Source organism: Juglans microcarpa x Juglans regia, chromosome 4S, assembly GCF_004785595.1.
Source record: "Juglans microcarpa x Juglans regia isolate MS1-56 chromosome 4S, Jm3101_v1.0, whole genome shotgun sequence".
Lineage (NCBI taxonomy): Eukaryota > Viridiplantae > Streptophyta > Magnoliopsida > Fagales > Juglandaceae > Juglans > Juglans microcarpa x Juglans regia.
In genome coordinates, this window is record NC_054601.1 from 14182530 (window position 1) to 14201588 (window position 19059).

Genomic DNA, 19059 nt, shown 5'->3' on the forward strand with positions numbered 1-19059 from the left:
TTTTTTGTCAAGCATGATATTTTATTGGCCATCTTATCACTTTTAATAAATAAATAATAAAAAAATTCAGGTTGAGGTGATAAATTTCAAACATGGCAAATAATTGGTTACAAAACTAAAAAACTAGTATTAGGGGACGTTTGAACATAGAGATGAGACACATAATTCTCAAAATTTTCAAAGTATTTCATAATTTCATTCCCTAATATCACTGAAACACAAAATAATTTTTAATTTCAAATCTTCAATTTTTTCATATAATCATTATCCAAGCACAAAAACCAATACAACTATTACAAAGCTCAAACAAAATATAAAAATCAATACAACTTTTAATAACTTCAATTCAAAAAATATATTCAAACATTGTTTGAATTTTATAATATTTTTACTCAAATTTTTCTCTCTCATTTTCTAAAACTCAATAAAATATCTTAACTCAAACTATTTCACTATTATTTATAAAATTCTGAGATACTCCTAGTCTATAAATGAACCCTTAATGTCAAAATCTAAAAACAAAATCGGAGGGAGGGAGAGGGAGAGATCCATAGGAGAGATCCTCTAGAGGGGATTAAAATGAAACAACTTGTTTTGCACGAGGTTTTACCCATAGAAATAAGAAAACAAATCCATAGTAAAGTAGTTTGATAAAACTTTAGTATTATATACCAATAACAATTTATAAGAAATTAAAAACAAAAGCAAAGAGGCTGGCCCTCTCCTTGCTTTCAAGGGTGAGGTTCTTCTTTTCTTTTGAAGAATGGAGTATGGGAGACGAACTATCAAGATTATAGGAAGGCTTTAGCCTTATTGATCGGAATCAGTGGAATTCCAGTGAGAAACCAAGCAGAAAAGATGACAATGAAAGTCCTATTTTTCAGCTTGAATCAAAGGAAAAGTAAAGAAAAAAAACATCCCTGTGTTCCAAGAGAACAAAAAGCTGTTGGGAGGGGCTGAAATTCCTAGATATGATTCCAATTTAAAAAGAGATGGAGATAAGGAAGGGATAACAATAGAAGTCAATGTAGAAGACTCATGTCACGGAACTAAAATGGATAAGAACAAAATTGTTCTCGTAAGGGATAATAACTAGCAGAACGAGAAAATTAAAAAGAACCCGAGTGATGAAGATTTGAAGAGAGCTACATCCACAACTGGTAGTAACAACTCAGGTTTATCACTCGCTACCCAAGTAAGTTCCCTGGATCAATTCTTTACAAATCAGATACAAGTTCTTGCTAATAATAAAAATAGGCTACTTGGAAAAGGAGGGCGAGGGATAAATATTTTCTTGATCATGCTATGAACTATTATCCTAATAAGAAAACAGACCAAATTCGTAACAAGAGAAGGGAAGAGAATCAAGATGAGATCAATGATTGTCACGCCTTCAAACTCCGCTTGGGATATGATGAAGCTTGAAGCGTCGGGACATGCACATACTCTCATGCATGACAGTTAAAGATGTAGTGTACCTAACATGTATATAACAATATATAATATTCGCAGCGGATAATTTTTTCTTTGAGCAATACTATATACCAGAAGTAATATATCCCAAAACATAAACGTCATTCATCAAATTCATAATTGATATCCAAAAGGTTACAATACTCGTCCAATAGGTCTATAACATAAAAAATATTGGAGACAGTGCTCCATAAATACAGGCTGTAAGTGAAATCTACTATACTAAATCACTGAGCCACTCACACAGCTTAACTATGATATCCAAACTGACATCCAGAAAGTAGAGAATAGACTCCATCAACACGTTGTTTGTCCTCCACATTCCATTCGATCTTGTCCAATCTCTCATACGTGGGTTTTCTAGATATTGACACATCGTCTATCATTTCGGGAGGAATGGTAGTTGAGACTACCAAATGAAATTTGTTTACAAATCTCACCAAGTGAACTACCAAATTACTAATCGCATATGTATGCATGCATGATAGTAAAATTGCATGAATGCATTGTGACATGAACATGAATGTGTGTGACATGACTTGACCGAGTTAAACTTAAAAATGAACTGAAACTGACATGAACTGAACTTGACATGACCTGACTTGAAAGGTAAGATGAATCATATTGAAATAACATGAAAATATATTGTTGTCTCATAGGGTTACCACAATGTCCTTGTCTCTTGGAGTTGCCACAATTGCTTAGGGTGAGTTGGCTTTTTGTCTTCCATCAAAGGACCATTGGGGTTGAAATGAGTGGTGGTGTCACCCCTTGTATAGGCCTTTGGAGGGGAAAGAAACTTCCTCAAGAAGCCTTCCATGGTGGTTGTTTTCGGTGGGCCAAAATGAGCCTTACCAATGGGCTGAAATTTTGGGGTTTCATGGGCTTCACTTTGGGGTTTCGGTTGGGTTCAAGCCCAAATCTAAATTTTCTTGGACCAATGTGATTACCCAGATGTAATAGAGTGGTTAAGGATGCACGAGTGAAAAATTGAGTGATTAATAGCATGTTAAAGTGATTAATCTAAGTGATTAAACACTTAATAAAAGTCGAGCTAAAGGGTTAAAATCATGGTTTAGGGTTTCAGCCATCATGAGAGTTTTAGGGTTTCAATTGGAATCCAATATTTTGGGGTTTCACTAAGGTTGAAACTCTCTTTTTGGTTGGCCACAAAATGCTTGGTTGGATGAAATATTATTTGGTTTAGGTGGCATGATCACAATGCTTGGTTTGCATCTAATCGATAACATTTAACTCACTAAGTGACTACTGTCCTAGTACTATTCTAGTGAATGGCTATGAATGTGCCAAGTGTCCATCCAAAGCAATCCTAGTGATTCTAAGTGAATCTAAACCTTCCACATAGAGATTTGACAATCGCTTGAACCGGGTGCCACGTGGCACTATCCTGGGTGTTACTATTCGCCCAAAAAATTACAAAAGTTATTATTATATCATAAAATCATAAATATTCATATGAGTCTAATAGTGCAACTCATTTTGCAAATTTTGGCTCCTAAGTGCCTAAAAGAAATCAAAAGGCATTTTCAAGCACTTTTCATTCGAAAAATGAAAAACATATTATTGCACCGTAAAGTCCTAAATATTTATCTGGAACTAATGATGCAATTTGCTTATTTATCACATACTTTTAAGTACATCAAAGAATTAAAATGACACTTATGTCGCCATAATGGGTAGAAAACCGATTTTGCTGTTAAATTAAAACCTAAACGATCACTCGATTCGTGAAATCTTTCTGGGAATCCACGACACTTCTAAGGTCTATTGAATTGCTAGCGGGTTGTTACAGTGATATTGTTGTAAAAAACTAAAAAACTAGGCTCATACCTGGAAAAAGCTCAAACCAGGAGGAATTGGTGGAGGTTGCTCTCTAGCCCCACCAACAACAATGATATGTCTAAATTGGATCAGTCGAGGGTCTCGAAACCGATGGACAATTCGAGAGATTCATCTATTGGTGTAGAATAACAACCCTATTGAATATAAATGTAACAGAACCAAAGTTGGGAAGGTGAAGAAAGTGCTTGTGTATGATCATAGTTTTGTGGTGGATAGTAGAGGATTTAGTGAAGGACTTGTTTTTTTGTTGAAAGATAATATGCAAGTCAATTTAAACTCATATACTCAATACCACATCTCCTTAAAAGTTATTCACTATAACAATGGGAAGGAGTTTTTGCTCACTAGTTTTATGGAAATCCTATGACATCACAAAGGATGAATAGCTGGAGACTTCTTAGAGCCTTAAAACCAATAATTGGAATGGTGTGGCTGTGTTTTGGAGATTTCAATGAATATTGCATCAACATGAAAAGTGGGGGACCGTTATGAGGCCATACAATCAAATGGAAGATTTTAGACAAGCTACTGAAGATTGTGATTTATGTGATTTGGGATATTTAGGTCATAAATACACATGGAGTAATAATTGAGAAAGAAGCCCTATTCACTAAAGAGAGACTAGACAGAAGTTTAAGCAACTCAAAATGGTTTTGACACCTTTGCATCTACTACTATTAGAACCGCCGTAGATCAATATTCGGATCATAGTCCTATTTTTATCACAATAGAATCCAAGATAAGGAATGGTAGTATGAGGGGAAGGATGTTTAGATGAAGCCAAATGGGTCGTAAGAGAGGAATGGCACATGATAATAAAGGAAGAATGGGCAAAGCTAATAACAACAACTAATAAAATCATGACAACAACAAGGGGACTTCTAAGATGAAAAGAAAAAACATTATCATGGAGCAAAATACCCATGCTAATAATAAGAGAACTATCAGTCTAAATAGAGCCAGATTCTAATGCCCCAAAAGGCTAATAAAGGTGATTTGAATGGTAGAATCAAAACTTTACAAAAGGAAGTTAATTTGCTGCTTGAAGAGGATAATGTTAAATGGAAGCAAAGGGAAAACATAAATGATTGAAGATGGGTATTAGAAATACCAGATTTTATCATCTATGTGCAAGACAAAGAAGGAAAATAAATGACATTCAATTGCTGAAGATGAGAGTGGAAAGGTGGCAGTAACTCTAGAGGAAATTAGCACAGTGTTCCAAGGCTCTTTCCAGGATCTTTTTACCTCATCTAAACCAAATGGAATAGTTGAGTGTTTAAGCTTCTAAAACTAAAATTACAAAAGAGATGAATAGCAATCTTATTAAAGAATTTACTACACTGGAAGAAAAGGAGGTTGTATTTCAAATGGATCCTTTAAGCTCCCAGGACATGATGGCTATCTAGTTGTGTTTTATCAAAACCACTGGAATATTGTTGGTGAAGAGGTTAGTGAAGCTGTATTGTTTGTGCTTATCTCAGGTGGCCATGATAGTGACATTAGTGAAACTCGTATTGCTCTCATTCCCAAGATAAAAGTCCCCTACTACAGTTTCAAAATTTAGGCCAATAAGTTTGTGTGATGTTCTTTATAAAATCATCTAAAAATTATTGGTTAATAGATTGAAAAAGATATTACTTGTGATTATCTTGCCTAATCAGTTAGCTTTTATTCCTAGGAAGCTTATTTCAAACAATATAATTTTAGCCTATAAAGCTATGCATTCCATGAATAGCAGATTTTCTGGGAAGTATGAATATATGACATTAAAGCTGGACATAAGTAAGGCATATGACCGAGCAGAATGGGTGTTTTTAAGAGATGTAATGTTAAAGATGGGGTTTGATCAAAGGTGGGTCGAGTTAGTAATGAAATGTGTCGAATCTGTTACCCATTCTATACTTATCAATGGTGTCTCTCAGTGTGGATTCAAGCCAAAGAGAGGAATTAGGCAAGGTGATCCTTTATCTTCTTGCCTATTCATCATATGTGCTAAATCCTTGAGTCCCTCCTTAGAGGTGCTGAAGTAATAGGTTATATTTCTAGTGTTCCTATTGCTAGAGGTAAACTTCAAATTAATCATCTCCTTTTTAGCAGATGATAGTTTACTATTTTGCAAAGCCAATTCATTAGAGTAGAATAATCAGATTTCTATCCATATATGAGAAGACTTCTGGTCAAAGGATGAACAAGGAAAGACTTAAATTAAATTTAGTAAAAACACACCTCAAGAGCATCAAGAAATAATTTTGAGTATTTATGGGCTAAGATCTACAAAATCTATGGAAAAGTACCTTGGTTTGCCATCTCTCATTGGAAGATCTCGTGTCAGCTCCTTTAGAAGCATATTGGATAGAGTAAGGCAAATAATTAGTAACTTTAAAGTGAAGTTCCTCTCTCAAGCATGTAAAGAAGGTTTGTTAAAAGCAATAGTGCAAGCACTGCCTACCTATAGTATGGGGGTCTTTAAACTTCCATGCAACCTTCTTAGAGCGATTAATAGAGTAATGCAAAACTTTTGGTGGGTTAGCAAGAAAATGATATAAAGATACATTAGATTTCTTGGAACACAATGGGCAGAGCCAAATCTGATGGTAGTTTGGGATTTAGAGACTTTGGAAAGTTTTAATTTGGCAATGCTTGCCAAGCAAGGGTGGAGATTAATTCAGTATCCTAATTCCCAAGCCTCTCAAGTCTTAAAGTTGAAATATTTCCCATGAAAATCCTTTTTTAAGGCAAGACTTGGAAGTAAACCCTCTTTTATTTGGAGAAGCATACTTGCAGCTCGATCTTTGCTTGATCAAGGTGTTGTTTGCAGAATAGGAAATGGATATCAGGTGCAAATTCGTAAAGATAAATAAATGATTTTCAAAACCCAATTCCTTTAAAATACAAACTGTTATGAAGATTCTTGATGAAAATGCAAATATCCAAGACTTGATTGATCTTGATACTAATTACTAGAGTAATGAGTTCATTGATGGAATTTACAACAATTAAAAGGATTCCAATTAGCCAATGCAACAATCTAGATAAGAGAATTTGGAAAGGAACTTCAAATGACAAATTCACAGTGAGAAGTGCATACCATATGCATAAAGAGTTACAGGTAAAATTCCATATGAAATCAGAAACACACTTGGTTTGTAATTTGGAACCTAAAAATCCCCCAGTTGAAAAGATCTCGTATGGAAAACTTGTCTAGAAGCAATACCAACAAACGTAAATTTGTTCAAGAAAAAAGCCTTGGAAACCCAAAATGGCCAAAATGTCTTAATGAAGAAGAATCAGTGATTCATGCCTTGTGGAAATGCACTACTGTATAGGATATTTGGGGTCAGTGCTTTAAAAGAATCCGAAAAAGAAATTTCTGCATGTATTTTTTATTTTTTTGGATCTATTTGCAGCTATAAATACTATCTATGATAAAGAAGAGATGGAAGAAATTGCAGTTGTAGTAAGAAGGGTCTAGCAGAAAATGTTTGTTTTCCAGTCTGACTTCATTCATCCAAATGCTACGGTGCAACAGTAAAAAAACATGTTGTAGGAACTAAGTAAGATAGGTATCAAGATCATTGTTGGAGATTCTGAGGGCAGAGTTTTAACAACCATGAGGAGGAATAGTCCATTGTTTCCATATGCTTTACTTGTAGAAGTTGTTGGTGCTTCTCAAACTATCTTATTTGGCCTTGATTTGGGGTTGAGTCAAATTATTCTAGAGGGTGATTCATTACAAGTTATCCAACATATGACTAAAGCAAATGAATCCTAGACCAGCTTTGGAATGATAATTGGTGATATAAATGAGAAGATTCTTCCCTATTAGTAACTGGAGAGCTCAACATGTGAGAAAAGAGGTTAATGTAGTAGCTCATATTTTGGCAAAAAATGCCCTTTCTGTTCGTGACACTATTGTCAACATGTAAGATCATCCTTCATGCATTTGCTCTTTCATTCATATGAGTTGATCAATAATATTGGTTTCTTTTAAAAAACCAAAAAACTAAAACAGAGAGAAAGAGAGAGGGGTGTAATTGTAAATTTCTTTATTTTATATTATATTCTCAAACAGGCATATAGAACACATTCAGTAAAGTACTTACATGATATAATTTGATTTGGATGATAAATTTTAAAATATGAATCTTACAAATTAAATCTTACCATTTAAATGATGTGTATAATATATTCTACCCACCGTCTTAAGAATAGAATAACTCCATATAAATTAGAAAACAACTCCAAAAATAATTAGGTAAAAATTTGGGATAATAGACCAACAAAAATTTGTAAGAATTAGACAAATAATTTATAAAATGTAAACCACCACCACATCACTATCTAACATTTGATGTGGCAGGTCTAATGGTGTCAATCCTTACTAAAAAAGGACAAGAGTTCAAGTTTTTTTTTTTTTTTGATAAAATATCAAACTTCATTCAAACAACTACATTTTGGCCAGTAGCCATTACATCATTAAGTTCAGAAGCAGCCACTACATAACTATGGCTTACAACATTTACATAAGGTTGATCAACATCTACTTCACTAGAACAAGAACTAGACGTATGTCTTTCAGCCATAACTTGAGCACTTATGCCTTGGTTGATAAAATCAATATCAATAATTTCACAACTTTGGTAAAGTGCTTGTTGTGCTAACATGTGAGCCACCTGATTTGCACTCCTCTTTACATGTCTTAGCTCCCATGTTGTATCTGCCAAGAGAGAGTGAACATCATGTATAAGACTTTGAAGCATCCCTTTGTCCTTCCCATTTTGTTTAACAGCATTTACCACCTGTAGAGAGTCACCTTCAAGAACTACATTCTGCAGAGTGAGTTCTTTAGCAAGCTGTACAGCAGATATTAAGGCTCTTGCTTCAGCAATAAGAGGTTGTGAACAAAATTGAAGAGGTTGCATGCATGAGGCCAGTAAAGTCCCCTCTGAGTCTCTAACAGCTATCCCAACTCCAATTTTGTGCCCACTATCTTTAGTTGCTACATCCCAATTTATTTTAATCCAATTTGGCTCGGGAGGGTGCCAACTTGTATAGCTTATTTGATGCAATCTGCCCCGACTTCCAGAGTTGAGTTGTTGATGTTGCACCTGTTGAAAGTCCTGATATGCCAATGTTGCTCTCTTCATCAGAATCGAAGGGGCTATAAAACTGTCTTCAAACACCATCTTGTTTCTTCTCATCCACAGCAGTCTTGCAATTTCTGCAAACAAACATATTTCAGTGGCACCTATTCTCTGTAGCATATGCATAAAAATCTCTCCAAACTCTTCATTACTGATAGCAGCATTCTGTAATTTCGTGTTGCCTAACATCCAAACATCCTGTGCAGATGAACACGTCCACAAAACATGACTTGGAGTCTCTTCTTCTTGTTGATAGATTGGACATAAAGGTTCCTCCACAATTATCCTCTTGTATAAATTTTGTTTTGTTGGTAAAGCATTGTTGCAAGCACGCCACATATACACCTTTACAGCATTTGTAGTTTGCATCTTCCAAATGTGTTTCCATAATTCTTTATGCATCCCCTCTCTTGAAATTTCTCCTTTTTCCTGATCTTGCCTTTATTTGCATAGATGATATGCACTTTTGACAATAAAACTTCCATTGTTAGTGTATTTCCACACAATATTGTCCCTGGAATTGTTGGTCTGTGCTATAGGAATTCTTGCAATCTGTTGCCTATCTGCTTCCCAGAAAATCTGTGTAAGCATTTGCAGATTCTACCACCTAGTAGTAGGATCAATGAGCTTAGCAACCTTTGCATCTGATGACAAAGTGTTTACAGGAGACATAATCTTGCTAGATTCACTAGTTGGAATCCACTTATCTTGCCATATGTTAACCTCTTCACCATTAGCAATTCTCCATATCATACCCTCTTTAACAGTGTTAATAGCTGAATGGATGCTTTTCCATGTATAAGAAGGTCTTAAACTAGCATTTGCATTCAAAATAGAGCTATTTGGGAAGTAAACAACCTTGAGAATTTTTGCTGCTAAGGTTGAAGGATTATTGAGAATTCTCCAAACCTGCTTTGCTAATAGAGCAGAATTGAAAGCCACTAGATCTCTGAAACCAAGTCCTCCAACTGTCTTGTTTTTACACATGCTTTCCCACCCTTTCTAATGGATCTTGGCAACTTTGTCTTGGGTACCCCACTAGAAATTCGAAATTAGTGAGTTCAGTTTATGGCATAAATTCTTAGGCAGCAAAAACACATTCATGCTATAAGTAGGGATAGCCTGAACCACAGCCTTAATGAGGATATCTTGACCAGCTTTTGATAGAAACTTCACCTTCCAATTCTCAATTTTTTTCCTCACTCTTTCAACAATTCCTTGAAAAGCTATGAGTTTTGATCTTCCAATAACTGAAGGCAACCCCAAATATTTCTCCATGTTTGATGTAGCTCTCAATCCAGCAACTTGCAAAATATAATTCTTGGTTGCTTTCCTTGTGTTCTGACAAAGTATACAGAAATCTTGTTTCTGTTTAGTCTTTGTCCAGAGGCCTACTCACAGCTATATAGAATATGATTTAGATTGACCCACTCTTGCATTGAGGCTCAACAAAAAAGCATGCTATCATCAGCGAAAAACAAGTGACTCAGTTTCAACTAACCCCTAGCAATAGGAACCCCTGAGATTTGCCCTTACTGTTCAGCTTCCTTTAACTGGTCATTGAGCACCTCAGCACAAATTATAAACAGAAAATGAGACAAAGGATAGCCTTGTCGAAGTCCCCTAGTAGGTTTAAAACAAGCTTGAGGGACACCATTTAATAACACTAAAAAAATTTGAAGAAGAAATACATCTCAACATGATATTAATCCATTTAGCATCAAACCCCATCTTCAACATAGCTTCTTGCAGAAATTTCCACTCAATTCTATCATAAGCTTTACTCATGTCCAATTTCAAAGCCATGTACCCCTTTCGTCCTTTCATTTTTGTTCTCATAGTATGCAAAATTTCATAAGCAGCCAAAATGTTGTCAGATATAAGCCTACCAGGTACAAAAGCACATTGATTTGGAGAGATTATGGAAGGAAGAATCTGCTTGAGTTTATTTGCCAACAGTTTAGTGATTATTTTGTATAGAACATTACAAAGACTAATTGTTCTATAGTCTGTAATATTCACAGGATTACTGCACTTTGGAATCATCACTAGATAAGTGAAATTAATATCTTCCATGTCTTTCTCTGAATTCAGAATGTTGAGAATAGCCTCGCTTACCTCCTCCCTTATCACAGACCAGAATTTTTGATAAAAACAGGCCCCATACCCATCTGGTCCTGGTGCTTTATGAGGTCCCATTTGAAAAACAGCTTCCTCCACTTCCTCTTTTCTAAAAGGTGCCAAGAGAGCTTCATTCATTTGAGGGGTGACCTTTCTTTTAACAGCTTTTATCGAGTCATCTATGTTGTGTGGATTGGAAGTTGCAAACAGCCCTTGGAAAAACTGAGTAAATGCCTCTCCAATTTGCTTGGGGTCTAAAATTGTTCTGCTATTATCATCAATTATCTTGGATATATTATTCCTCTTCTTTTTCTGAGTTGCACACAGGTGAAAAAATCTTGTATTTCTATCTCCTTTTCGTAGCCAATTCTCTTTTGCCCTTTGTTTCCATTTCACATGCTCTCTTTCTAACTGGTTATCAATGTCTTTTTGTAAATTTCTAAACTGCTGCACTAAAGCTGCTGTAACATTTTGTTGTAATTCTTGAAGAGATCTCCTTCTCTGCTTGATATTAACTCTAGATTCCCACTCTTTTCGAAAACTACATTGTCTCAACACCTACAAACAGCCCTCAAGTTTATTATTGATCTTGGTGAGACCTTCTTTGTTTCTACCATGCATGTGCCAAACATTCTTAATAACCTCCTCACAGTCAGAGAAAAGTGACCAGTTGTCTTCATATCTGCAGATGTGATCTGATCTGGAATTCCAATAGTTCTGTTGCCCCACATTCATCAAAATTGGACAATGATCTGAAGTAGAAGATGCTAGAACCTGTACTTCTCCCCCTCCAAAAACTGCACACCACTCTGAATTGGCTATGGCTCAATCAAGCCTTTCTTTAGTGAAATTATGATCCTGTCTAAAGTTAGACCATGTATACTTGCCTTCAGTAAAACCCAAATCCCACAATTGGCAGTCCTGTAAAACATTTCTGAAATCATCAATCTGTTTATCAGCCCTTCTAGCCCCTCCATACTTCTCACTATGATGTAAAATCTCATTAAAGTCACCTATGCATAATCACCTTTTAGGCTTGAGAAGATTCAAATGCCTCAGAATATCTCAACCTTCCTGTCTCTTATCTGTTTCAGGATTGCCATAAAAACAGGTTAGCATCCACTCTACATTTGTTTGTGTAACCCACATATTTACGTGTCTTTGTGAATAAGTGCTGATGTTAATATGCACCTCTTCATCCCATAACAAAGCCATACCTCCACTTTTACCCACACCTTCAACTGAAAATAAGTATTTGAAACCCAATTTCATTTTTATAGCTTCTAAGTTCTTCTTTTGCATTTTTGTTTCCCTAAGAAACAAAATGCTAGTCTTATGAACCTTAACCAAAAGGCTAAGATCTCTAACTGTCTGAGGGTTGCCAAGCCCTCGGCAATTCCAACTTAGTAGCCTCATTTCTCCCGGTGGCGCTGATTAACAGCCACCGCCTTTATATCAAAATCAACAGGTAAAACCTGTTTCTTGCCTCTACCTTCATGTTTAGTATCCATGTCTAACATAACAGATTCATCAGCATTCTTCCTCTTCCTTGTAACATACTGAGAAGGATGTATCATATCACTGGTCTGTTGTCCCCTCGCTCTTCTCTTCCATCTGGTTGCACATATCTCAGGAATTTGCTTACATTCACCCAGATGTTCCTCATCCTGCATAACTCCTAGCTGAGCTGGCTGACTAGTCACCATCATTGCTAAAGAGGGGATTGCTTCAGGCTGTTCCATTAACTCCTGGTTTTATCAAGCACTTTTTCTTCTGATTCAGCCTCTCTATTAAGCATAGGAAGTTCAATAATTTGAAGATTGCCTACCGTACTTTCTTCTTGATCCTCTCCTGTAATATTCTGCTGCACCATTTCTCTACTAGGATCCACTTCAACAGACTCAATTTCTTTTTGGACCATAGTCTCCAACTTATTGGAAATATCTAACTTTGGTATAGTTGGAAACATTGGACCCGATGTGCTGCCATAACTTGAGACTGCAGCTGAGCTTGAAGCTCTAAGCCATAATCCATATTGTTACATAGGATAGTCTTTGTTGTCTTCCTGCTGTTTAGACATCCCCAAACATCCTTGCTCTCCATGCTTGATAACTCCACATTTGAAACAGAATCTTGGTAGACGTTCATACTTGAATTGAATAAAACTTTTTTGACCGAGTAGTTCCACAATTTTTCCTCTTATTAAAGGCTTCAGTAAATCCATTTCAATGTGCACTCTAAGCCACTTTCCCCAACAATTCCCATCATACTCAGCCTCCACCTCAGTTACTCGACCTATTGAGGATCCAATTCTATCTCCAATCTCCTTAGTCATACATCCAAGAGGTAAATTATGTAATTGAACTCACAACGTAGTCATATTAAAATTCATATAAGAAGGTGGAGTAACCCCATCAAACTTTTTTAAACAAACCAAGTTTGTGTCAAACAATCAGGGCTGTCCTCCCCAAATCTTGTTCAAATCTGTCTCAGACTAAAATTCAAACACATAAAGGTTTTCTCCTACTTCAATAATCTTTGTTCTAGCACAGGATTTCCACACCTTTAGCATCGTGTTCTTAAAAGTATCTTTATTAATCTTCTTATCAGCAATTATTTTCCCCACAAGACATAACTTCCCTCGCTCCTTATTGGTCTTTATATCATGGTCAGTTATAAGTATTTCATACCTTTCCTTTGCAGTTAATGAAAACTTGTTCCATAGTTCTGAAAGTTTCTCATCCCTTACAAACCAGAAGCCAATCTTGTCTTGAAACAAAGTTTGAAAATATTGTCAACAGAAGTGTTACAGCAGCTTGTATTACCAAAACTTTATAAGGAAGTAAATTTTTTTATGAACTTGCCCTAGGCAAAAGACCCTTCCACCAAAGGTGAAGGACAAAATTCCTCCTCACCAGAAAGTTCTCGAGCCGAGAGGAAACGATAAACATTTGCCGACCGACACCACCACGTATGAATAATAAAATAAAATAAATTGACTTGCAAGCTTATTTTTTTTTTCGAGGCAGACTTGCAAGCTTATATACACACACACACACCTAGTGACGGATCTAAAAACTTATTTTCTTAGGGGCGAGAAAATAATATAATAAATAATTATAATTTTATATATTTTTCATGACGTGTATATATATATATATATATATATATATATATATATTCTATATGATAACGAAATGTTATAAAAATAATTCAAGATACAAAAATATATTATCAATATACAATTTAGAGATATATTATGCATGTGTTTTTAGTAGTAATTAAAAGACAAAAAAGTAAAGATAAGACTTTTCCAACTTTAAGAAAATATCTTAATATGTTGAGTTAACAAGGAAATATGTTAAAGGTCACTCAAATAAAAATGGAGAAAGATTATACGTATAAATAATTAAAGGAAAGTAGAAGAGGAGCACAAATTAAGAAAATTAAGTTTGAATATGACTAAAAAAAATAGAAAGAGAAGTTTGAATTTAATTAATAGAAAATAATAAAAATATATTAAAAATTGTATATATGTATGTATAAACTTTTTAGAAATATTTTAGGGTAAAATTTTTAATTTTATGAGAAAATCAATTTCTTATAAGATAATGGTGGGATAATAATGTCCTTATTAACATTAGTTAATGCATAAATATATGCTATAAAAATTTTGTAAATGTAAGAAAATTACATATATATATTATACATCATCATTTTATATATATATATATATATATTATACATCATCAGTTTACTCTTATTTCATTACCATGAGATGATACTAACCATTTATTTATCCATATCTAAAAAAAATAAAATATAATCTAAGCAGAATGAAAAATGTCACATTTATAAAGCTGGATCAAAGTAAGATAATAATAGAGTATAGAGTAATTATTAAGTAATCCTTAAATATGAACAAACAATACTTCATCTTTTTTTTTTTTTCCTTAAAATTAAAAAAAAATACATCATCTTTTTGTAGAATATCGTGTCAATTGAAATTAATGATTATATAAAATAATTTTAATTAAATAACATGTTGTGATAGGATAACATTTGATTCTAATTAATAGTTTCTTGTACAGCTGTACAAAAACTGCTTGAACCGGTCAGGAACCGACCAGACCAGCCACCGGAGTAAGGAATCGGTCAGAACCGATCAGCGGGCGGCAGGAATTGATGCAAATCGATATCGACTGGTTCTCTCATGGTAAATATCGACCGTTCGAACTCTTGAAAAACCGTTGAACTGGCCAACCATTTATATATATAAATATATATATATATATTAAATTTAAATGAAACGACATCATTTCTATCTTGGAACTTAAAAAACAAAAACATATAGAACGACGACGCTATTTCAAAATGGATTTAATAATCTCATGGCCCCTCTTCTTCTTCTTCCTCACGTCTTCTTCCATCCTCCATTTCACATGCAATTTTCTTCTGTTCTCTCATGGTAAATGTCACCGCATTCCTCCTCCGTCACAGAGACGTCGACGACAGACCTAAAAATCAAACCGCACCGCGTCAAGACCTATAATATCGGTTTTCTCTCTCCCAATTGATCGGTTTCGACTGGTACTTCCTCTCATGGCATACATCGGTTCGGTGTTGATTTGGCACCGAAACCGTGCCTCAGCCATCAATTTTTAGCCCTAGTTTCTTGATTCTTTTAGAAATAATTTTCTGTTAGAGTATATATAATTGCTGGCAAATGTATACTTATTAAGGTGAAATCAACATCGCTAAAATAATAAAAAAAAATAAGGGGGAAATCAACATCATGCCATTCTTTTTACAAAAAAAGAAATAAATCAATCATGCAATTGCGAATGTGAATACAGTAAGATGCAAGAGCATTTGTTACGTAAAACTTATGTTTTTATAAAATTTGAAGGGAATAATTTGAATATAATCCATTGAATGGATTATGTATTTTATAATTAATATCCAATCTGTTACAGTACTATTTTTATATCTATAAAATATTATTCACATTTTTATAAATATTTAATTTATTTATCTCTCAACTTTTTACTCTTTATTTATTTTTTTATATATTTTCTACTTTTTACTTTATTTGAAATAAATAAAATATATTAAAAAGTATAATATTTAAATTATATAAAAAAATAATAGATAAGTTGATGTATAATATATAATAAAAATCAATACGTAAAATAAAAAAAATGAGTTTTACTGATATATTTTAAAGAATAAGATCAAGAATATTTGGAGTGCTCTAATAGATTTAGATAGTGGGATGAAATTTTTTTATTTTAAATAAAAATTTAAAATATTATTTTTTAATTTTATTATTATTTTAAAATTTAAAAAAGTTGTAATATGAAAACAATTTTATGTGATATCCATTTGCCAAAGTTGTAAGTGTTCACACTGGAATACTCCGCCGGATTAAATTTGACTGTGAAATTGGTTTCAGATCCGTGGATTCTGGTTTTGTCTAACCATTTCCATTTCCCATGGCATTCTCATCCTGAAAGCCCTGACAGTAACAGAAGAGCATTTTCTCCACTAGCTTACTCTCTTTGATCCTACACTCGTGCGGACATGGAGTCTTAGATCCCACCGCCTTCGCTACACGGACGAACTCTCTCGCACTTTCTGGTAATTTTCCACTCGAGTTGTACATAGAAAATCATAATGATAATGGAAATCGAAGGTTTCAGCTTTTTTACTTCCTTTTCCCTCTTGGAGATTTTATTCAATGTCTGATGCTATGTTCTTTCTCTGTTTTTTTTCCTATGCGTTTTTAAACAGTGATTGTAATTGTTTTCTGGGGAGATCTGGCTGGTTTACGAACCGATTGTGGTTTTGGAGCGACTGAACAGTTTGATAAAGTTGAATTTGTGGCGTTAGATGCTCAATTTCCGTCGACTTAATGTAGAAGATCTAGAACTGACAGTGGTTTCCGTACAGCTCGAATCCCTAAAGTTGTGATTTTTAGCGCTGGTCAGAGACCTTTGGCTTCCTCGCGGCTCTGGATTACTTAATCACTGAGTTTCGCTATGGAGACAATTCTTGTGGTGGCTCAGCATAGGAACCAATACTACAGCCGAAGCAAACCCGATGGGCCGGTCCGATTGGGTTCATCCCCGGCCAGAGACTTCAGTGGGATCAATTGCCGGAGTTTTCAATCCGGTGAAGGTATACTCCCGACCCCATTGAGGACTTGCTCTTCTCCTGTAGCCGCACGGGCATGTTCTTCTTCTTGTTCTTTATCTTTAGCGGAATCCCCATCTGGCCCACTAAACGATATCAGCGTGCAGTTCAAAACAACTGCGACAAGCTCCCCAATTAATATCGATGCGAAGTTTTGTAAGAAGAATAGGGCTTTTAGCGAGGAAGTCGTTAATGAGAGCTTCTCATTTTCTGAGCGTTGGGCTGGCCCCACGTACTCGAACTCGCCGCCGCCGAGTTCTTTACCAATACCCAAATTTTCGATCCTGCCAAAGAGAAGCGTGTCGCTTGATTTGCCCCGTTCCGCTCCTGAGATCGAAATGCATTACCCGATGGCCAAGTCTGCGCCCCCATCTCCTTCCAGGTATTATACCAATTCTACGAGGGATATCACGAGGGATATCTTTCGTAGTGCTGACTCTGCGACTAAGACTTTACGTCGCATTCTCAATCTCGATCTTGATGATGAGTGAAGCGGTAGGTGTGTTGGGCTTCTGTAAATAAGTCTACTTTGAAAACCTGGGTTAGTGTTAGATTGTATATAGAGTGAATAAAATCGGTTGGTAGTGTGATTCTGTACGAGTTTGTTTAGCTCAGTAGCTGTTGGTACAAGCGATGGATAGGGCTCTGGCCTGTCAACGATCTCCGGGTTTCACATTAAGGATTGATGTGGATTTGGGATTGATTTATGGACTTGGATTTTGGTCTTGGGCGGCATGTCATGACCGGAGGGAGGTACCTGTACTGTGTGGCTTTTGCGGCACAGTTGGAAGCTACATTGGGACGTTTTGGAGGGAGGAGAAGCAGTGCATCAGAATTTGCTAGTTTAGTTGCTGGAGCTATATCTTTATTTACTGATGTTTAATCTATCAGGCCTGAAGGAAATCATATTTCTAGATGAAAAAGTTATGATATTAAGTTCTTGGTAGAAGTTCTTAACAGAATTCTTAATTTTCACTGATCTGTTCTTAGGTTTAGGTCTATGGCTTCAGAAGCTGTATATACTGTAGAATCTTGAACTGACTCCTTACACCAACTCCTATGCTTCTGTTTCATTCCCCTTTTTGTCAGCGTCTTTCGTTGTTCTTAAACTTCAGCATCCTTTCTAACTTTCTTTCTCAGTCTATCATTGATTACTGTCTTAAATGAATAGATGAAAGGTTGCCTAAATTGGCTGGCTCAGACGAGCAGCCTTCCTCAAACCCTTTACCCACCTCTCAGCTTCTCCACCCTCGCCTCTCCACCCTCTTCTTACTCACTGTTTCTATCCTTTTACTAGGATCTGACTCCTCTCTGTACAATCTGGGAGGTATGGTTCCCTTCTCCATTTTCCTGGTTTTTAAGAGCGAAAAGTGGGAAGGGAGCTTCTGCTTCTTCATTTTGTTGCCTTATTCCATGTTGCGTTGTCTTCCTGTAAGCTCCTTCTAGTTTCTTGTTCTTGTGAGTGCATATTGTCCCATTCATCTTGATCTCGGCAAGGGTTATCTTCCTTGGAGGTTATTGATTGTACCAAGTGATGCTCAAGGTAAGAAGTAATACCTTTTTGGATTTTTGTTTGCATGCTTTAATACATATTTTAAATACCGCTAACTTCTATTTCTTCTTTTTTCCAACTTGTGAAGCGGGAGCCTGTCAGAGAAGAATGTGGCAGCTGGCTTTACTAGGGAATGTAATTCACGCTGGATCTAGTGTTGAGAATGCATGCTGTTATTGATCTCTGCATGCTCCTATAACAGGGAGCCTATCAGAGGAGCTGCTTCCTGTTCTTGGTCTTATCGGTTGTATTGAAAAAAGCATACTATCCATATTTGCTTGGTTGATCTTTTGTTGCATGAGTACCCTAATGTAGTGGATTCTCTATGTAGTGTTAGATTTTCTGCCTTCTTGGCCCTTATCACGTTGTATCAGATTCTGATGTTAGTATCTTGTTTTGCATTTATGTCAATGTTTATGCCATCATCCTGGGTTGTGATTGATATCGTTGTTTCTCGAATTATTGACATTAGTTGCTTATGAATGGTTATGATGGCCATTTGCATTGAAGATATTGAATTTCTCTCAGCTATCTTGATCGACAAATGGTTGCTATAGCCGTTGTGCTAATTTAAGGATTTGAGTCGATAGTTGGTATGATAATTTGCAATTAGTGGTTTGGCCACTTCCAAGCAACCATTTGTGTTTTAAATCATGATTCCATTGCCTTGCAATTTGATTCGGAGTTTTAGGGAGATAACAGAACTCA

At 35.5% G+C, this 19059-nt stretch overlaps 1 long non-coding RNA gene across 1 annotated transcript; it reads left to right on the plus strand.

The window, feature by feature from the left end:
* The first annotated feature begins 16015 nt into the window (after window positions 1-16015).
* On the plus strand, window positions 16016-18793 carry LOC121262578. The gene is made up of 3 exons (XR_005940128.1): window positions 16016-16244; window positions 16398-18342; window positions 18440-18793. It is a non-coding gene; the product is annotated as an uncharacterized LOC121262578 (long non-coding RNA).
* Window positions 18794-19059: the final 266 nt, after the last annotated feature.